This window comes from Stegostoma tigrinum, chromosome 26, assembly GCF_030684315.1.
Source record: "Stegostoma tigrinum isolate sSteTig4 chromosome 26, sSteTig4.hap1, whole genome shotgun sequence".
In the NCBI taxonomy this organism is placed as follows: domain Eukaryota; kingdom Metazoa; phylum Chordata; class Chondrichthyes; order Orectolobiformes; family Stegostomatidae; genus Stegostoma; species Stegostoma tigrinum.
The window spans coordinates 46200904-46220181 of record NC_081379.1 but is presented as its reverse complement, the minus strand read 5'-3'; the positions used below and the strand labels follow the sequence as shown (position 1 = coordinate 46220181).

General features: G+C 46.2%; 1 protein-coding gene across 5 annotated transcripts in view; it reads right to left on the bottom strand.

The window, feature by feature from the left end:
* wu:fi75a02 (uncharacterized) overlaps positions 1-6484 on the bottom strand; it is a 119001-nt gene extending 112517 nt beyond the window's left edge. For all 5 annotated transcript variants that reach the window (XM_048556135.2, XM_048556134.2, XM_048556136.2 and 2 more), the window contains exons 1-2: positions 6067-6484; positions 4411-4747 (exon numbers count right to left, since the gene is read on the bottom strand). The gene's annotated coding sequence lies outside the window, so the exon portion shown is untranslated. The remainder of the gene's footprint in view (positions 1-4410; positions 4748-6066) is intronic.
* Positions 6485-19278: the final 12794 nt, after the last annotated feature.

Below are 19278 nucleotides of genomic sequence, written 5' to 3'. Positions count from 1 at the left end.
ACTCCCCACGGGTTTCCTCCCACAGTCCAAAGATGTGCAGGTTCGGTGGGTTGGTCGCGCTAAATTGGCCCATAGCGTCCAGGGATGAGCAGCTTGGGTGGATTGGCCATGGGGAATGCAGCGTTGTAGGGGAAGGGTGGGATGCTGTTTGGAGGAGTGGCACAAACTCAGTGGGCCAAATGGCCTCTACCTGCACAGAGTAGGGATTCTATGGTTCAATTGTATCTGCCTCCAACATACTCCTGTGCAGAGCACCCCAGATCCTGCACACTTTCTGCAGGAGAAAATCTCCTCATGTTGCCAGTTCCCCCCCACCCCCCAAAAATGTCTATGTAATTTCTCTTCATGAGTGGCACACAAAACAATACATCTTTCCCAGGTGCTGGATCCCAGTGGGTGCAGTACACTGGCAATCCACTGGCACACTGCAATTTCCAGCTGATGAGGTTGGAAAAAAGAAAAAGGAAAAAGTAAAGTGCTCCTTATTTCTAGACCCACCCTTGCAAACCGAGGATAGTCCAAAGTCCTTTTGCAGCCAAAGACATGTTTCTGAAACATACTCACCCCTGTCATTGCAGACACATTGGCACACAGAAGTTTCCCAACCAACAAGATAAAGAACATGATCATTTGGTCCTCATAATGGTGTTTGAGGAATAAATATTTCTATGGCACCTCCTCCTCCGTTCTTTGAAACGGAGTGTGGGCAAGCAGGGGCTAGGGTCTCATTTGAAAGATGCTAATTCTAACAGTTCAACAGGTGTCAGCCTCATAAAGGGGGTTTCGGCTCCTGGAGTGGGGACCATTCTATTTGGGAGGTGACAGCATCGTTCCTGGGCCAAGACAGACCCTTAACAAAAGGAGGTCAAACTTAAGTAGAAGCAGCACACAGTCTTGAGAGCAGCCTTCGAACTGGAAATCTCCAGATACAATTATTCAGAAGTTCAATTTGGGGCTGTGTACGCTGGAGGGGAAGACACAGCGGGACCTCCTTGGGCGGTGAAGGTTTAGGGTGACTTCAACCAGGCCTTCAGCTTAGGTGGAGCACAGATAGAAAGGCAGGGGTTGAAACACTATTGTAAGTTTAAACAATGTATGCCAGGTGACTCTCACACTCAATTTTACAGAGGCTGCTTTACCGCACGCACAGATCAATCACTCTGTCTGGCGAAATCGGAGTGGAACCTTTTATGTTGGGAGGACAAAGACAAACACTACGAAACGACGGAAGTCTGAACTGCACGCAAAGTGCTGGGAATACTCAGGTCATGTAGGACCTGTGGAAAGGGAGATCAGCAGAGCTCATCTTTCCAATGTTCAGGTCTGATGAAAGAATACCCACTCCCACTACAACCCGCTGGGTGCTTCCAGAATTTTAGTTCATTTATAAAAAGATCTGCACAGTTGGTCACTGAAATTACATGCGCTGTATCACCCACTGCGCTTCTTCTCTCTGAGCACTTACAGCAATTCTCCCACACAATCTGGGGAAACGGTGCCATTGGTCCCAAGTTGAAAACCAAAAGGGTGCAAATTTAAAGAGAATGGGAGAAGAAACAACTGAGAGGAGAACGAGTGTTTCTTTCAACATACATATCAGGCAGGATGTAAAATGTACTAACTTGAGGCAAATTATGTCAGGCTGTTCCTAATACTGGAATAACAAAACGCGACAGGGATGGGCTAGAGAATGGGACAAGTCGAGATGCTCTTGTACTAAGTCAATAGGTGAACTGGGCTCCTAGAGTGGCCCAACTGCTCTGCTACTGCTTCCAGCAGAGCTTCTCCCAGGAGTTAAGGGTGTGGGGTGAGTTAAAACCTACATGCGGGCTGCTGGCAGATGGTCAATTTGAGAAGCTGACCTGGCAGGAAACAGACTGCACTTCCATGGTGCATAGCTGCAGGACATCAAAAAAAGTTCCTGCAGGTTGTGAGCAGCTGTTGGAGGATGCGGCATACAAGTGGAGATGCGAAAAGACAACATGGGTAGGAAAAACTACATGACTCACTCAAATCCCATTGTAGCCCTCCTCTGGCAGCTCATCCCATACACACACCACCCTTCAGCCCTTTTTAAAATCTTTCCCCTCTTACCTTAAAGCTATGCCCTCTAGCTTTGGACTCCCCTACCCCGGGGGAAAAAATCTTGGCTATTTGTGGTCTTACAGAAAGGGACATCGAATACAAGAGCAAAGAACTGATGCTGAATTTGTACAAGAAATGGCTGAGCTGCAACACTGTACTCTTCCTGCCAAAGTGCATATTTTCTCACATTATATTCAGTCGAGATTTTGCCCACTCATTTAGTCTATCTATAACCCTGGGCAGGCTCCTAACCTTCAATACTTGCCTTGCTGCTTATTTATGGGTCATCAGGTTTGAGTGAATTCACTCCTCTCTCCTAAATCAGAAATGTATACTGTAAGTAACTGTAGCCCCAACACCATATCACGTGGTCCACCACTAGTTGAATGTTGCAATTCTGAAAATGCTAAACTGCTTTTCCAATCCCCTCCAGCCAGCCCTGCCCTCATTCCCCTGTAATCACACCGACTTAAGTTTAACACTGTTGTTTCTGACTTATAATTTCCTCAAAGTGAGTGCTATTGTCAACATATTTTAAAAGGATCTTTTCGTCTGAGATTATATATTAAACCTGCCTCATAACATGTCACTAGATCCAAAATCCTTCGTTGGATCCACAACATATCTATCCCAAACGCACTCTGAATTCTTCCTCACGGTTATCTCTCCCAAATTCCCCTTGTGTTTTTAAACTGGCCCAATCTACTCAGATTCTTATCATAATCGGACCCTCTCACCGCAGGGACCTATTGAACCTTTGATACACGACCTTTAAAATGCAAGTTATATTACAGCTACAGGAGCCAGAGTTGTCATGACAACAGACTCAAACGTGCACGCTGCAGTCCTAAGGCACAGGCAGTAACAGTACTGGCTTCAATGGTTTCTTCCCCCGACCACGTGATGAACAGGAATCACTCCCTCCCTCTCACTCTGCCAGCCTGGTGTAAGCCAGACACATTTACAAGTTGATGGTTACCTGTCTGTCCATGTTGCGAAGACTCCGTCCTCAGGTGTTCAAGACCTAGACTGGGATGCTGCCACAAGATCTCGAACACCAGCACATCCACTTTGAGATATGGAGACCAAAAACTAGACACAGCGAGTCAATCCTACAGAACTATACTGAAGACTTTTCAATGCTCGTACTCAGGTACGCTCGATATAAAGGTCGATGTCCCATTTGACTTTGTAATTGCTTGCTGTGCCTGCACACTAACTCAGCGCTCCTGACACAAGCACTCCCAAGTCTCCCTAAACGTCAAATTTCAAAAAAATTTTAAACATCTATTCTGTGTTTCTGACCTACCACACACTACTTCAAATTCGATTTCATCCACTATCTGGTTGCTCACTTTATGGTGTCTTTGTATCCTCTGCAGAGTTTACATTCCCAACTAACTTTGTCTGATCAGCAAATTTGCATATATTAGTCTATTTAGCAGGGACCAAAAGTAATGTAGATTGTGAGCAGCAAGAACCCTGTGATTAGATTAGATTAGATTCCCTACAGTGTGGAAACAGGCCCTTTGGCCCAACAAGTCCACACCGCCCCTTTGAAGCATCCCACCCAGACCCATTCCCTTATAACCCACACACCCCTGAACACTATGTGAACTGTGCAGCACTGGCCAAAGAATAATAAAGTGAAGGACTGTTTCCCTTGGTGAGGAGTCACTAACAGAGTGACACATTTAGAAGATTACTATTTAAAGAAACAAGGGTGAAGTAAGCAAGCATTTAGACATGGAATGTTACAAGTGGCTGCAGAGACTATATCATTCAAGGTGGATATAAACCGGTGAAGTACTCGCAATGGCGGAAATTTCAAAAGATACAAAGGGCAGGAAAACGTGAAGATCCTACATTTGCCACGGCAGGTGAAGCAAGGTGATTAGTGGCACTGACTGAGAATTTAATCTCCCAATTATTTCCTTCGAATTGCATAAGCACTGTGGGAAATAATTTCCCAATCACCACAACAGGCTGGCCAAGCTTCTGGCCAGAAAAAGAAAAGGGCTGTTTTCTTGTCACCAATGTAGCGATTAGACTTGACCTAACTCAGGACAGTCTGTGTTTGCAGTGACTGTGGGAAGGCATCAGGCTCACACCTTTAGCATATGGTAGCTCTACGATATGAACTGCTTAGGGACGAATAAGAAACAGACAATTGTCATTCTCTCAAATCTTCACTCATAGTAATTCTGAGGCACACTACTACTGCTGAAACTACTAATATAATGCGGAGTGCATAACATGCTATGGGGAAACAGGCAATTTAAAAAAAATCCATGATGGATCTCCACTGCTGGGGTTTAATCTTACCTCGTGTCTGTTGTGTTTGGACTGATGCGAGTTTTATCGTTCAGCTGGCTTTGCCGTTTTTCTCATTGAGCAATTCCGGTTGGTGCCGAAGGAAGGAGCTGATGCTGGGTTCAGATCAAGCTGAAACGGTTGCTTTAAGTTCTGGTCAAGTCCACTGATAGGAGAGCCCCACACCTGATGTGTATTCTCCGTATTGTCCAGGGCACTGCCCATCTACGTTAACAACCAGGGGACAAAAACCTCTTCAGCACGAGCCCATTCCAGTTTCTGACTGGGACATGCAGAGACTACAAACCCTAGGCTGCTCAAGGAGCAACAGTCACTCAGGGTTAGGGCCCTAGAGAAAATGGGAAAAAGAACATTTAGCACAAATATCAGGCTGTTACTGCACACAGTCATCTCAACACTTCAACTGATCGAAGTAGAAACAAGGTGACAGTAACATCCCCACTGTCCACTTCCATTCATCAGATGGGAGCTACAAACCGCACCACAAAAGGAACAACTCAACTACAGACAACACAAGCCTTGCATTTCGCTGTAGAACAAGGTTTAAACAGAGATGAGGAGAAATTACCCCTCTCAAATGGGCATGAATTTGTGGAATTCCTTACCCCAAAATGCGATGGATGATGGAACATTGTGACAAACTTTTGTAGTGCTGCTGCTTGGTCAGGTTCACCTGACGAAGAGGCAGCAATCTGGAAGCTTGCGATTTCAAATAAACCTGTTGGACCATAACCTTGTGTTCAGTGACTTCTTGTCCATCCTAGTGCAACACCGGCACCACCACACACAAAAGGCTGTAGACAGCAGGCAGGAAAGTGGAGTTCAGGCCAAGTTGAGATCAGTCACAATCGTATCAAAAGGTTGTAACAAGTTCGAGGGGCTGAATGGGCTACTCCTACTCCTTGTTCATGCAAGCTTGTCACAATCTGGTCATGTGGCTTTGCAAATCTGATGGCAGAACTGCCAATGGTTTGGAGCAAAGTTTAATCATATACCCAGACAAATCATACCTCACATTAGTACCTCAGAGTGATAGAACAGAATGCAGAATATAGTGCTACAGCTACAGAAAGGACGCAGAGAAAGATCAACTTCGGTAAATTGAGCGGTCTGTTCATAAGTCTGATAACAGCAGGGAAGAAGCTGTTCTTGAAGGTGTTGGTGCACACTTTCAAACTTTTGCACCTTCTGCCCAACGAAGGAGAGTGGAAGACATTACAATTGAGGTGGGTTACACACATATCAAATTGTAATGCCAATCACTGGAAACACACAATCACTCTGCCACACAGAAATGGGGAAGGACAGCATTCTGGATTTGAAAGAGAAATCTCAGAAGTTGGTAAAGTAATTAGGTACAACATCACAGACTCCCTACAGTGTGAAAGCAGGTCCACACCAACCCTCCAAACAGCAGCTTTGACGTCACCATTGGACAACCTTTCACGAGAAACATTTTACTGCAGCTGATTAAAAGTTCAGCTTCAGAACATTAACCCCACAACTTACGAATCCAAGCACACCCCACACAATCTTCTCTCTCCACCCACATCTGCTGTGGAGAGGGCACACCCCTACAGTAACTGGGAGGCAGTCACGGGGGGGTGGGGGACAACTCACAGCTACTCTCAGGGTTGGCCCAATTACCTGTGCTGAGTGAGCTAGCACCTCTGTTGTTGGTGCTGGTATCCAGGGTGGGGGGAGGGGGGTATAAGACAGCCTCCTGGTTGCTCCCTCTCCTTCTGTCCACTCGTGTCTCTCTCGATCTATTTTCTTCTTTCCCCCTCTCCAATCACTTTCTCTCCCACTGCCTGGTCCCCTCTGTTTCTCTCTCCCCCTCTCTGTTTCATCTCCCTATCCTCTACTCTCTCCCCGGTATGTTCTCTATCTTCTATCTATTTCAACTCTCTACTCTCCCCTTTTATTTTTCACCTGTTTTCTCAGCTCTCTCTCTCCTACCTTCTACCCACTCTATGTTGTTTCTCTATTTCTTTTCTTCTCCCCCCATTTCTTTCTCTCTCTATTTTCCTCCTTCCCTCTCTCCCTCCCAGTCACGCGGCCTCACGCAAACTCCTTACTTTTTTCCGCTTCCTGCCTGTGCCACGTGTCCCGAGAGCGCACCTCCCATTGGCCCTCAAGCTCGATACATCCGGCCAATGGCAGGGGGAGCGATCTGTGGAGGCGCGGGCCAATGGAAGCGCGCCCTTCGTTCCCGGGCCGGAGTTGCGGCCAATGGGAAGCGGGGGCGTGGCCAATGGCGGGAGCACCGGCGGAGAGGCTCCTCCCCCGCTCCCCTCACCCTCACTCTCCCTCCAACCCTCACCCCTCACCATCACTCACTCCCTCCATCCCTCGCCCTCACTCACTCACCTCATCCCTCACCCTCACTCACTCACCTCATCTCTCCATCCCTCACTCACTCCCCCATTCCTCCATCCCTCACCCTCATTCACTCACCCCATTCCTCCACCCCTCACCCTCACTCACCCATTTCCTCCACCCCTCACCCTCACTCTCACCCCATTCCGCCATCCCTCACCGTCACTCACCCCATTCCTCCACCCCTCACCCTTACTCACCCCATTTCTCCACCCCTCACCCTCACTCACCCCATTCCGTCATCCCTCACCCTCACTCACTCACTCCACCATTCCTCCACCCCTCATCCTCACTCACCCCATTCCGTCATCCCTCACCCTCACTCACTCACTCCCCCATTCCTCCATCCCTCACCCTCACTCACTCCCCCATTCCTCCATCCCTCGCCCTCACTCACTCCCCCATTCCTCCATCCCTCGCCCTCACTCACTCCCCTATTCTTCCATCCCTCACCCTCACTCACTCACTCCACCCATTCCTCCACCCCTCACCCTCACTCACCCCATTCCTCCATCCCTCACCCTCACACCCCATTCCTCCATCCTTCACCCTCACTCACCCCATTCCTTGACCCCTCACTCACTCACCCCATTCCTCCATCCCTCACTCATACCATTCCTCCATCCCTCACCCTCACTCACTCACCCCATTCTGCCATCCCTCACCGTCACTCACCCCATTCCTCCACCCCTCATCCTCACTCACTCACTCCACCATTCCTCCACCCCTCATCCTCACTCACCCCATTCCGTCATCCCTCACCCTCACTCACTCACTCCCCCATTCCTCCATCCCTCACCCTCACTCACTCCCCCATTCCTCCATCCCTCGCCCTCACTCACTCCCCTATTCTTCCATCCCTCACCCTCACTCACTCACTCCACCCATTCCTCCACCCCTCACCCTCACTCACCCCATTCTTCCGTCCCTCACCCTCACTCACCCCATTCCTCCATCCTTCACCCTCACCCCATTCCTCCATCCTTCACCCTCACCCCATTCCTCGACCCCTCACCCTCACTCACCCCATTCCTCCATCCCTCACCCTCACTCCCTCACTCACCCCATTCCTCCATCCCTCACTCATACCATTCCTCCATCCCTCACCCTCACTCACTCACTCACTATCCCCTTTCCTCCATCCCTCACCCTCACTCAATCCCCCATTCCTCCATCCCTCGCCCTCACTCACTCACCCCATTCCTCCATTCCTCACTCACCCCATTCCTCCATCCCTCACCCAAACTCACTCACCCCATTCCTCCATCCCTCACCCTGACTCACTCCCCCCATTCCTCCATCCCTCACTCTGACTCAGTCACACTTACCCCTATCTCTCAGCCCATTCCTCACTCATTCACACTCCCCCCCCCCTTAGCTCCTTCCTTACTCACACTCATCATCACTGTCCTCCCTCACTCCTCTTCCTCACCCTCCCTAACCCCATTCCTCACTTACTCACTCACCATCACTCCCTTACCTCAATCCATTCCTCACTCACACACTCCCCCATCCCTCAGCCCATTCCTCATTCACTCACAGCCACCTTCACCCCCATCCGCCCATTCCTCACTCACTCAAACTCCCCCGTTCCTCAGCCAATTCCTCACTCACTCAAACTCCCCCGTCCCTCAGCCCGTTCCTCACTCACTCACAGTCATCTTCACTCCCCAACCCATTCTTCACTCCCCTCCCTCACTCCCCTTCCTCATGCTCCCTCAGTCCATTCCTCACTCCCTTGCTTCAACCCTTTCCTCACTTGCTCACACTCAGCCTCACTCCGCTCCCTCACTCACTCTCACTCATCCTTACTCTCCTGCCTCACTCCTCTTCCTCACTCACTCCCTCAGCCCATTGCTCACTCACTCACCCTCGCTCCCTTGCTCACCCATTCCTCACTCATTCACACTCACCTCCACTCCCCTCCTTCGTCCCATTCTTCACCCACTCTTAACCACATTCCGTCCCTCAGCCCATTCCTCCCTCATTCACACACACTTACCCTCAATCCCCTCCTTCACTCACTCCTCCTCCTCGCTCACCCTCCCCATATCACCCTCACCACCTCATTAACTCTCTCCTTCACACCATTAACTACGCACTGCCTCCCTGCTCCTCACTGACTCTCTCCCTAACTCTCACCCTGACTCTCTTACCATCAATAAGTCACTCACTCCCTCATTCTAACACTCATACTAAGGGGCTATTCATATTACCCCTCCCACTCACTCACTCACCCTTCTTGTCTCCTAAGCACTCGCCTCACACTTCACCATCACCCCATGAGTGAGAGATAGTCAGAGATCCAGAGTCAGAAAAGCAGATGCAGAGAGTAAGAAATTGTGAAACGTGCTAAAACAGAAAAACACTGAGACAGAGTGAATCAAAAGGGCGAAGGTAGTCAGAGACAGAGAGAAACGATCAGAGAGCATCACAAAATTGTCATGGCCCAGAGGAAGCCATTCAGCACCTAGTGCCTGCACAAGGTCTTCGAATGGGCAATGTGTGAACAATCGTGTCAGTCTCCTGCCTCTTCCCCACAACGTTGCCCACTGTTTCTCTCCAAATAACCACCCAATGCTACTCTTGAAAGCTTCAGTTGAATTTATCTCCACCACATTCATAGGCACTGCCTTCCAGACCCTAACATCACACTGTGTGAACGGTTCTTTTCTCACACCACCATTATATAGAACACAGAAAAGTACAGCACAGTACAGGCCCTTCGGCCCACAATGTTGTGCCGTGGAATAATCCTAATCCAAAAATAAAATAACCTAACCTACATTCCCCTCAATTCACTGCTGTCCATGTGCATGTCCAGCAGTCGCTTAAATGTCACTAATGACTCCGCTTCCACGGCTACCACTGGCAAACTATTCCATGCGCTCACAACTCTCTGGGTGAAGAACCTCCCTTGGACGTTTCCTCTATACCTTCCTCCTAACACCTTAAAACTATGACCCCTCGTGGCAGTCAATCCTGCCCTGGAGAAAAGTCTCTGGCTATCGACTCTATCCATGCCTCTCATTACCTTGTACATCTCGATCAGGTCACCTCTCTTCCTCCTTCTCTCCAGAGAGAAAAGTCCGAGCTCATTCAACCTCACCCCGTAAGACAAGCCCTCCAGTCCAGGCAGCATCCTGGTAAACCTCCTTTGCACCCTGTCCAAAGCCTCCACATCTTTCCTATAATAGGGCGACCAGAACTGGACACAATATTCGAAGAGTGGTCTCACCAGGGTTTTGTAGAGCTGCAGCAAAACCTTGCGGCTCTTAAACTCGATCCCCCTGTTAATGAAAGCCAAAACACCATATGCTTTCTTAACAACCTTATCCACTTGGGTGGCAACTTTGAGGGAGCTATGCACTTGAACACCAAGATCCCGCTGTTCCTCCACACTGCTGAGAATCCTGCCTTTAATCCTATATTCAGCATTTAGGTTCAACCTTCCAAAATGCATCACTTTGCATTTATCCAGGTTGAAGTCCATCTGCCATTTCTCAGCCCAGCTCTGCATTCTGTCAATGTCTCGCCGAAGCCTGCAACAGCCCTCGATACTATCAACGGCACCTCCAACCTTTGTGTCATCAGCAAACATACTAACCCACCCCTCAACCTCCTCATCCAAGTCATTTATAAAAACTACAAAGAGCAGAGGCCCAAGAACAGAGCCCTGCGGGACACCACTCAGCACTGACCTCGAGGCAGAATACTTACCATCTACAACCACTCTCTGCCTCCTGTCAGCCAACCAATTCTGAATCCATCATCTCTTTCAAATATATACCAATTTTTCTTTGAACACCTCATATTGAATCTGTCTCCACTGCATTCCAAACCTTAACAACCAACGAAAGAAGTTTCTCATCTCACTCATAGCTCTCTTGCTGACAATCTTGAAATTGCAAACCTCCCTCTAGTTTTTGACACAACCACCAGTGGAAACATAACATCCCTCCATTCCTTGTAAAAAAAATTGTTCATAATTTTGAACACCTCAATAAGGTCACCTCTTAATCTTCTCTTCTCCAAGGAAAATAAACTCAATTTCTTAATCTTTCTTTTTATCTAAAATCCTTCATTCCTAGTATCATTCTAACAAAGATTTTTCTGAAGGAGGGTCTAGGCCCAAAACGTCAGCTTCCCTGCTCCTCTGATGCTACTTGGCCTGCTGTGTTCATCCAGCTCTACACCTTGTTATCTCGTCATTCTAACAAATCTCCTTTTAACTCTCTCTAAGGCTTTAAGCTTCCTTAAATAGTGTGCCCAGAACTGAGCACAATACTCCAAAAGTATTCTGACCAATATGTAGAGGTGCAGCATCACTTCCCTGCTTAGTTTCTCATTCTCAGTTGCTCCTTGGTTTTTTAAAAATCTTCCTCTGTAAGGAGTTACACAGTATTTCTCCGATTGCCTGTCATTTCATCTCCTGACTGTAAGAGACCCATATCTGTCTTTGCTAATCTCTTTTTAAATTTCACTTTAAATCTCCGCCCCTCTTATTTGTGTTCCTTTAAAGATCAGGAACAGCTTTTCGCTATTTATTCTAGCCAGCTCACTGATGATTTTGGAAACCTCTATCAAATCTCCTCTCAGCCGCTTTCTTTCCAAAGAGAACAGTCCCAACATCTTCGATCTATCCTCATCACTAAAGCTTCTCATCCCTGGAACCATTCTCATCCATCGCTTCCACCCTCTCTCCTTTACATTCACATCCTTCCTACAATGGGACACCCACAATGATACACAGTTGCCCAGTTGAGGTCTAGCATGTGTTTTGTACAAATTCAGCAAAACCCCCTCTTGCACTCTCTATTAATAAAGCCAGGAACACTGTGTACTTTATTAACTACTGTCTCTGCCTGTCCTGCCACCTTCAATGATTATATACCACCCCCCAGCTCTCTCTGCTCCTGTGCCCCCTTTAGAACTGTACCCCCTATTTTGTATTGTCTTTCAGCATTCCTGCAAAGTCAATCACTTCTCACTTCTCTGCACTGATCCTCATCTGTCACCAAAGTGCCCATGTCCTTCTGGAGATCCACACTATCCTCACAGTTTACAATTCTTCCAAGTTTCAAGCCATCTGCGAACTTTAAAATTTCCTCTCCACACACTGTTACAACGTTGTACAGAATACTCATGAATTGGAAAGTGGGAAGTTAGAATTTGTTAGTAAAAATAATAGGAGGGAAGAGAAGTGCATGTTCCCTCTAAAAGATTGTGCTTTGTGCTCGGAAATATGTAAGTACTGTACAGAGAGCCCCAAATTAAAACAAACGTATCAAAAGGCTTTACAGAGGCAAAACTGTAGTCTTGTGTTTTGGCAACAAGCTGGTCTCAGCCAATTAATTTAAACCAAGCGCTCAGCGATTGAAAGCCAATTCAATTTAAAACTGATGGTTTCGGCAACATCAAACCAATCATTATAAGAAGTTGATATGTTATTGGGGGTATATAAGAAGGGGATTTTTGAAAATCAGGGCGAGAGCGAACTGCCATCTGAAGCAAAAGCAAATCCACCATCTGAGAAATAAACCTAGCTCTCACACAAAATCATTAGGCTCTCTTAAAAAAATTAAACAGGAAAGTCAATTTAAAACGACGGAGATCAGTGAGGAGGAGAGAGATGATGAGCTAACCCATCGTAGCCAAAGACCTGGTAGGGGTATTTACAAACATGGCAAAACATTACCAAAATTCGATGAAAATGTAAAAACCTTTTTGATTTCCTCTGAGAAATTGGCTAAACAGATGAGCTGTCCAGAGACAGTGAGGGTAGTGTTTATTCAGATGAAGTTAGTAGGCAGGGCTAGTGAGCACTGTCAGAGGTGGTGTCAGGAGGTTATGAAGAAGTAAAACACGCTATTTTGAGTGCCGAAGAATTGGTACCAGAAACACGTCGACAATGGTTCAGAAATAAGGAAGGAGCCAGGCCAGACTTAGGGTTTGAAAGAATTAAACGGAGGAACTTCAATAGATGGCTGAAAGCATTAAAGCCAGAAAAGACAGATGAGAATCTTAGATTATTCTGCTGGAGGAGTTTAATAATGTACTTCCAGAAGTGATAAGAACATATGTTGAGGAACAGAAAGTTAAAACAGTGAGAAGAGCTGCAGAGATGGAGAATGAATATGCATTAGGGTATAAATTGAAATCTAGCTTCCGACAGCAATTTCATTCCATGAGGAATAGAAATTGGGAAGGAGGCAGATCTTCAATGAAAATCAAGAACAGTTCACCATATGTGATAAAAAGATACCCAAGACGGTGGAAAAGAGGTGAAAGACCTCAGGAGTTTCACTGCAGTAAGGTGGAACACACAGTCACAATCCTGGTGGAATAAGAAAGGCACTGGGAAAAAGGATGTGGTAATAGAGGCTAAACCAGTGTGATTAGCCAAGGTAGTGAAGGAAATCCCAAGTGGATGAGCTGCAAGAGAGTGCACAGTCTCGTCACAGGCTGGATAGTAAGATAGTGCCTGATCTCTTCAAAGACTTTGCCTGTGTGGGTAAAGTTTACTCGGATAGAACAGGGCGAGTAGGTAAAGAAGTTAAAATATTGAGGGATACGGGAGCTGGTCAGTCTGTCATTGTAAGAGATGAAAGTATTTGCGTCCTTCTGAAATGTTGCCCAAGAGAGTGATAATTGAGAATAAAAGGGGAGAGATTTAGCGTTTCCCTGTGTAAGATCAGGCTAGAAAGTCCAATCAAGACTGGGGAAGTAGCAGTGGGAATGTTTGAAAGTGTGTCTATTTCAGGAACACAGTTTGTTCTTGGAAACGATATAGCCGGATCAAAAGTGGGAGTGATGCCCATTGTAGCGGAAAACCAGGGAACCGAGGAGTTAAATTTTTCTGGACTGTGCAGTGACAAAATCCCGTCGTTATAAGTTAAAGCAAGAAGGGTGAACAAAAGAGAAAGATGAAGGAGTTGAGGTGCAGATGGCTGACACTCTGTTTGATGAAGTGGTAAAAGAAGAACCTAAGCAGGCAGACATGTCTAATTCAAAAACATTAATGGAGTTGGAACAAAAAGATGAGACCATAAAAGATTTGTATCATAAAGCCTACTCTTAAAAGGAATCCAGTTGTATTCCTGAATGTTATTAGCTCGAGGATAAAATCTTAAAGCGGAAATGGAGACCTTAGCAGGTTAGTGCAGAGAAGAAAGGGACAGACATTCACCAGATTCTGGTGCCGGTAGAATAGAGACAGGAAGTATCATGGGCAGCACATAAATTACCTGTAGGAGGTCATCTAGGAGTGAGGAAGACTCAGGCTGATATACAAAAGCATTTCTTTTGGTCTGGATTACATAATTGAATTTTGCTGTCCCTGTCATAAGTGTCAGATGGTAGGAAAGCCACAGGCAGTAATAAACCGATGCCATTGATGTCAATTCCACATTTGAAGAACCTTTCATGCGTGTTTTGATTAATTGTGTAGGTCCCCTCCCTAAAACCAAAAGTGGGAACCAGCATTTGTTAACCATTATGGATGTGTCTGCCAGTTCTCCGGAGACAACTCCATTACAGAATGTCAAGGCAAAAAAGATTGTGGAGGAGTTGCTTGCTTTCTTTACCCATTATGGACTACGCAGAGAGATTCAGTCAGAGCGAGGGTCCAATTCTACTGCAAATTATTTAAGGAGGTCGTGGATAGTTTAGTTATCCAGCATTTTCAATCAATAGCTTACCACCCTGGATCCCAGGGAACATTGGAATAGTAGCATCAGACTGTATAGACCATGCTGAGGGCTTATTGCCAGGATTACCCAAATAATTGGGATGTGGGTATCCCATTTATGTTATTTGCTATCAGAGATGCTCTAAATGAATTGACCCAGTTTACTCCATTTGAATTGATACTTGGACATGAAGTAAAAGGGCCTTTAAAATTAATTAAGCATAGTTGATAGGCTCAAAGCCAGAGATCTCACCATTGGATTATACATCTGAGGTGAGAGAAAGATTAAACAGAGTAGGTGAATTAGCTAGACAGCATCTAAAGGTGGCACAGCATCCAATGAAGCAAAAAACAGATAAGAAATCTAAAATTCATACATTTGTCTGTGGGAACAAAATATTGATATTGTTACCAGTAGTAGGAGATCCCTTCAAAGCAAGATTTAGTGGGCCCTATCAGATTGAGAAGAAGTTGAGTCCGGTAAATTATCTGTTAAAGATGCCAGATAGGATAAAATTTTATCATGGATGTCATGTGGACATGCTGAAACATGACAATAACAAGGAAAGGGAACTGGAGAAACATGTACTAGTTATTGTCATTCAGAGCGAGGAATCAAATCCAGATGATTTGAATACTGATGTGCCTCAGACTAAACTGAATAATGAGGAAGCCCTTGGAGGATGGGATTGGATAGTGAACTATCTGTCTCAGGAACAGAGAACTGAATTGAAAGGCTTGTTACAGTGCTGTGAGGAGAAATGTAGAAACAGAATGGGGAGGACTAATACCAAACCACATGAGGTTGACATAGGAAATGCTGTTCCACTAAAACAACACCCCTACAGGATTAATCCTCTCAAGCACAGGTGCAGAAAAGTAGGAATGATGCTGTAAGAAGACATCATTGAACCAAGTCAAAGTGAATGGTGTTCACTGATCGTGTTGGTTCCCAAACCTGATGGTATTCAGTGATTCTGCGTAGATTATTGGAAGGTGAGTGCCGTGACCAAATCAAATTCATATCCAGTTTCAAGGCTGGAGGTCTGTGCAGAAAATGTAGCACAAGCCACTTACATCACAAAGTTAGGATTACTTTGTGGTCACTGGCAAGTACCATTGTTGGGCAGGGCGAAGAAACATTCTGTTTTTGAATCCCCAAACGGGCTGTATTACTTTAAAAGTAATGCCTTTTGGAATGAACTATGCATCAGCCACATTTCAAGGACTTATGAACAGAGTTGTGGCAGGATTGACTAATTGTGCTGTCTATATGGATGACAATAACATTTCCATGACCCACAACATGTACAATCTGTAAATTAGAAGCTTGTAATATAAGACTCCAATGAAATAGTCTCATATTTTTGGATTAAAATCTATCCAAAAAGATGAGAGGGTCGAGGACTATATACACAACTGTCTCCGAAATATTGTCAGTGACCATACCAAGATCCAGATCATTTATGTATCTATATCAGCAAATAGGGTCCCATTGTCAGGCTCGTTTTCAGAGACCCTGACGGACTTGCTGCAATAACAAGACACTGACCTGTTTAGAAAAACACAAATCTTTTATTACAGAGCAAGTACAAGCTGTGGAGAATCACTGTACTCAACCCGGCACAGAGTGCAGAGTCTTACAAGTAATTCTCCCCGAGCAGCAGACAGTCCCCACTTTTTATACTTTACTAAGTACATAATACATAAAACAATCTCACGTCTCACAATGACATGATGCATGAAGCAATCAGCACAACAGACATTGACATGATACAAAACAATTACTACCTTGGAAACATAAAGAGAGTAGGATGTGGTATTGATCGTTCGTGAAGTGCCTGCTAACGGCAGGAGGCGATTCCACGTTGCCGAAGTGACAGAATGTAATTACAAACCGCTGAAATGTCTGGCTTGAACAAAAGCCAGTGCCCTGGCCCCTTCAGCAGAAACAGAAGTTACATTCTTTACGGGATCTCAGAAGTCTCACACCTTAACAAACGCTACCCACCTAAAGGCAGTTAAAAAAAAAAGTTGAGCCAGTTTCCACATACCCCTGTGCAGGAAGATAAAGACTTACGAAGCTTTACATCCAATTCTATTCAGGCAGGAAGCTTAAGGTAGTGTCTTTCTACCTCGGTGTAGGAAGATAAGGATTTACAGTTTTACACCTAATTCTAGTCGGGCAGGATGTAACTTCTGTTTCTGCTAAAGGGGCCCAGGCACTGACTTTTGTTCAAGCCAGACATTCCATTTGCAAACTTCCTTCCCCAGTTACATAACCTATCAATACCTCTCCGTAAACTCCATCCCCTTTACAACCTGCCTCTCCACCTGCTTTGTGTCTTTTGCAAATTTAACTACAGTATATTCGCTTCCTTCCTCCAACTCATTGTTATATAATGTAAACAGCTGCAGTCCCAGGCGCTGAGCCCCGTGGAACCCCACTGCTTACAGGTTACCCAAAAAACTCTTATCCTGCTCGCTGTTTCCTACGCATTAGCCCCATTATTTATCCGTGCCAATATATTACCTCCAACACCATGGGCTGCTATCTTATTAGTGAACCTTTTGTGAGGTACTCTGTTGAATGCCTTCTCGAAATCTAAACAAACCCACATCTACTGGTAACAAAGTGTGGAGCTGGATGAACACAGCAGGCCAAACAGCATCTCAGGAGCACAAAAGCTGACTTTTCGGGCCTGGACCCTTCATCAGAGAGGATGTTTGTGATCTGTTATCTCGGATTCTCCAGCATCTGCAGCTCCCATTATCTCTGATCACATCTACTGGTTATGGTCTGGAAAAGTTCTAATAAAATAGCCAGACATGACTACCCTTTTGTGAAGCTATGCTAGCTCTGTTTGATTAGATTGTGATTTTCCAAATGCTCTGTCATAGATTGCCTACAGTGTGGAAATGGGCCCCTCAGCCTGGCAAATCCATGCTGACCCTCAGAGCATCCCATCCAGACCTGTCCCCCTATAACCCACCGAATCTACACATCCCTGAGCACTACGGGCAATTTAGCACGGCCGATCCACCGAGCCTGCCTGTCTGTCTGTGGACTGTGGGAGGAAACCCACGCAGACACGGGGAGAATGTGCAAACTCCACACAGACAATTTCAACATGGTCAATCCACCTCACCTGCACATGTTTGGATTGAGGGAGGAAATCAGAGCATTATGAAGGAAGCCCGCACAGACACGGGGAGAATGTGCAAACTCCACACAGACAGTCACCTGAGGGTGGGATCGAACCCGGGTCCCTGGTGCCGTGAGGCTGCAGTGCTAACCACTGAGCCACTGTGCCATCCCTCTGCTCTGTTATTACTTTATTAACAGTTCATTCCATTACTTTCCCAACAATAAATGCTAGGCTGCTTCACACTGCACTGGAATCTGCTTCAAACATAGAACAGTACAGCCCAGCAACAGGCCTTTCAGCCCACCTTATCTGTGCTGACCCTGATACCATTGTAAACTAATCCCACCCGTCTGCACGTGGTCTGTATCTTTGTATTCCCTTCCTGTTAGTGTGTCTAAGCGCATCCTGAACTTTGTTAATGTGTTTCATTGCATTGGACTGTTACTGGAGTGAAAGAGGGAGGTGGTGAGCAGTCCTTCCTTCTCTCTCATTGGTGAGTAACTCTGCTCTTCAAAATCTGAGTAAGGCCTTGAGGGATTAAGTGCGTAGGGCGAAAGAGAGACCTTAAAGAACTCTAACAGTGCTCAGCGCCAAAGGAGTAGACTTTCCGAGAAGAGGTCAAGTGTCTCCCATCACTCCGTGGATGGGCACGGTGGATAGTTGCCCAGCGGTTAGCGCTGCTGCCTCACAGAACAAGGGATCTCTGTTTGAACATGTCACCATCCCACCGACCTTCCCTAGCCCCACCCCTCCTCTGTTTATTTCCCCCTTCCCCCTCCCCCGTTTCTGAAGAAGGGTCCAGACCCGAAATGTCAGCCTTCCTGCCCCTCTGATGCTGCTGGGCCTGCTGTGTTCATCCAGCTCCACACCTTGTTATCTCGTGTTCTCCAGCCTCGGCTGTTCCTGCTGCCTCTGATTGCGGCGCTATTTTTGTTTTAAATTCTTGCGTCGATGTTGGACACTGCCAAGTTTCTCAGCGATTGGTAACCACAACAGTTTTGTAAGAATCCCTGCAGCAATGCTCACAGCTGCCCTATTGTTGGTCTCCGTGACACAGCATGAACTACCCTTGTAAATCATTCTTATATCGTTACTCATTTTGCCTTTCAAGAAGATGTTCATATATAATTGTTTTGCAGCCTTTCGTTAGCTTTTAAACTAAAATCAGGAGCAAGTTAGACTTATTGGCCAGTGGTTCAGAATAATGCCAACAGTGTGGCTTTGAACCCCCATTCAGCGTCAGGAGTATTTGGAAGTTGATGCTTGGCCCTGTGCCTGAGAATGAAAGACGCCGACAAACTGTGACCGACTGAAGCGGCTACCACCATGGCTTTGGTTAAACCATCAATACACGGCTGGCTCAGGACCGAACCCCACGGGTAAGCCAACCCAAAATCCTCCTTCAAAATGTAGACAACACTGACATCATGTGGCTATATGCTGACATTACATGAGCCTGCTTGTCCGCATCTTTCAAAAAAACCCTTGCATTTATATAGATGGTAAAGTGTGGAGCTGGAGAAGTGCAGCAGGTCAGACAGTACTGGAGGAGCAGGATAAGCGACATTTTGGGTCTAGGCCCAATGCTGTCTGACCTGCTGCGTTCCTCCAGCTCCACATTTTGTTGACTCTGACTTCCAG